This window comes from Lontra canadensis, unplaced genomic scaffold (genome assembly GCF_010015895.1).
Source record: "Lontra canadensis isolate GAN:19392208 unplaced genomic scaffold, GSC_riverotter_1.0 scaffold9, whole genome shotgun sequence".
In the NCBI taxonomy this organism is placed as follows: Eukaryota; Metazoa; Chordata; class Mammalia; order Carnivora; family Mustelidae; genus Lontra; species Lontra canadensis.
Genome location: NW_022631003.1, coordinates 18,226,980 through 18,229,381, shown reverse-complemented (window position 1 = coordinate 18,229,381; position 2,402 = coordinate 18,226,980). Strand labels below are relative to the sequence as shown.

Below are 2,402 nucleotides of genomic sequence, written 5' to 3'. Positions count from 1 at the left end.
CCCCCTTGGTGTCCCTTGGTGCCAGGACACTGACTGCAAGATGCCCAGCCCTGGGAAACCTGCCTCCTTGCTCGGGTGAGCGTGGGTCCCACCTGCCTGTGCTGGCTACCCCTTCGCTGATGTAACCTGTTGCTCCCTGTGCCGCCCTAAGTCAGAGAAGTGGGTGTGTGGGGCGTACCTAGGTCCACATACAGCTCTGAGAGTTCATGTCCAGCCTTGGGCCAGAATCCATGACTGGCTAGGGTCATGAGGTAGGGGCTTGGTCTTATCAGTTTTCATTCTTATTGGGGGGGCTCATGTCATCTCTACCCACTATCCCTGGAGCCCAGGGCCAGGCCATGCCCCTCTGGCTCAGGGACTTGGGCCTTCTGTGGGGTGCTGTCCTGTAGGAAGGCCAATATGCCGGCTGACCGGAGCCTCAGGGCCCCCGTGCTCGGCTTGTGCCTCTCCTCCAGAAGCAGGTGAGCATCTAGCTTCTCTGTGGACACAGAGGCCAGAAGGCTGTGCACATGTGCTGAGCCCTGGGGCAGCTGACTGAGTGCTGCTCCGGCTCTGTCTTGGCTGTGCAGAAAGTGTTGAGGATCCACCCAGTACCCTGAGAGGGGTATGGGCTGTGGTGGCCACAGGGCAGGAAGGGCATCCTGGGCCCTACAGCTTCATCTTTAGTGGGCTGGGTAGAACCCCTCACAGGAATCCGGGTGGGGTTCTGGGGACAGCTCTGTTGTGTGGCCCCTAAGGTGGCCCAGGCAGGTGATGAAGGGAAGGGGAACCAAGTGTTCTGGCTTCAAGGCCATATCTGGGAGCCACCTGCCTGTACCTTCCTAGTTCACTGGCAAGTTGGAGAGGGAATTCCATCACTGTGGGGGCAACCAGGCCAGCGAGAGGTCCTGGGCTGGTCGCAGATAGGCTCAAACCTCAGCCCCTGAGGCGCCCAGACACAGGTGCACAGCTGTGGGCTCTGTGGAGGTTCCCTCCTGAAGCTGCTCCTCGGCCTTGAGGATGACCCGGCTAGGAGGGGGTCCAGGCTGCTCATGTTGGACCGGGGGAGGCCAACCTGTCCACTCTGGGGAGTGTCTCAATGCTAGGAGAAGGGAGGAGAGGCCTGGGAGCTTGGGACACTTGCTGCAGGCCCGAGAGCATGATGGCGGCGAACTCTTCAGGTTCCACTGGAAAGAGGCAGACTGGGTTAGCATCCCCAGAGGACGTTTGTCTCCAGCTGGCGGGGCGCCAGGGAGTCCTCATGGCTTTCCACATGGCCACACTGGTCCAAAGTGACAAGAACCCCCCAGGTTGCTGACCCCAGCCCCAGCGCAGTGAGCGCCTGGATTCCCGGCCCTGGCCTGGTTTTCCCAAGGTTGGTGCAGAAGAGGAGATAGAAAGAGACGAGGAGGAAGGCCCCAGCGGCTCTGTCCACTGTCCACTGCCTGAGGAGGGTGAATCGGGAGGGATCTGGACCTTGTGTTCACCTAAGGGAGACAAGGTCGCACTGCATCCTTTGCAGCTGGGCCACGAGTGTGCCTGAGCAGCCCTTCATCCTCCAGGGCCAGGTCTGGAACAGTGTGTCCTGCAGAAACTTCTGGAGACCTTCCCACTTCAGGGCAGCTTCAGGAGATATTCTGGGCAATAGGTGTGAATCAGATGCAGAGAGGCCCCACGTTTCCACCCCAGCTTCTGGGGGTCTAGCTGTGCCCAGGAGCTCTGCAGGCAGTGCCATAGCAGGGGGAGGCCCTATGCCCGATGCTCTTCTGCAGAGGGCTCTGCCCAGCCAACCCTCCCTCCTCCGAGGCCTGTGCACCGGTTAGAGCAGTGGGCCATGGCCCTGCTCCCCACCTTCATACATACCTGGGCTCCTGCGAGCTCACTTGCTGCTGTGCACCTTGAGGATCGTGTATGCCATGGCTGTGAACACATGCTTGCTGTCCAGGATTTAGGCATCTCAGAGCTTTAGGGGGAGCAAGGAGGCGGTCTCTGGGGACAGAAGGTGTGGAAGAAACTGCTGGACTCTGTCCATACTTGGTAGTAACATGCTCCGACGGGACCCCAGGCTGGCTGCGGAAAAGGCCAAGGGTTTGTGCGCATCCCGGGCTGAGCTGGACTTCTCTGGGGGAGCTGAGGCAGACTGCCAGACCCCCAGAACCTCCTCAAGAGGGCCTCTGGGCTTCTCCAGGATCGGTCTGCACTGCAAGCCTCAGCCCTAGTGACTCAGGAGCAGGCCTGGCTTCTCTGGAGGGTTGGGCTGAGCCTGGCCCTCACTAGGACCCAGGGGCAGTGAGTGGGTCAGGGGACAGGTCTCCTTGGGTGGCCTTACCTGGGCAATGAAATACTGAAGGAACCACTTTATGATGTAAATGCCACTGCACATCTGTTCCTGGCCTGGCAAAAGGGCAGAAAGTGTTGAGGAC

At 60.1% G+C, this 2,402-nt stretch overlaps 1 pseudogene; it reads right to left on the bottom strand.

Moving 5' to 3' along the window:
• Positions 1–826: 826 nt before the first annotated feature.
• LOC116866387 lies at positions 827–1,897 on the bottom strand (annotated as a pseudogene).
• Between the last annotated feature and the right edge of the window lie 505 nt (positions 1,898–2,402).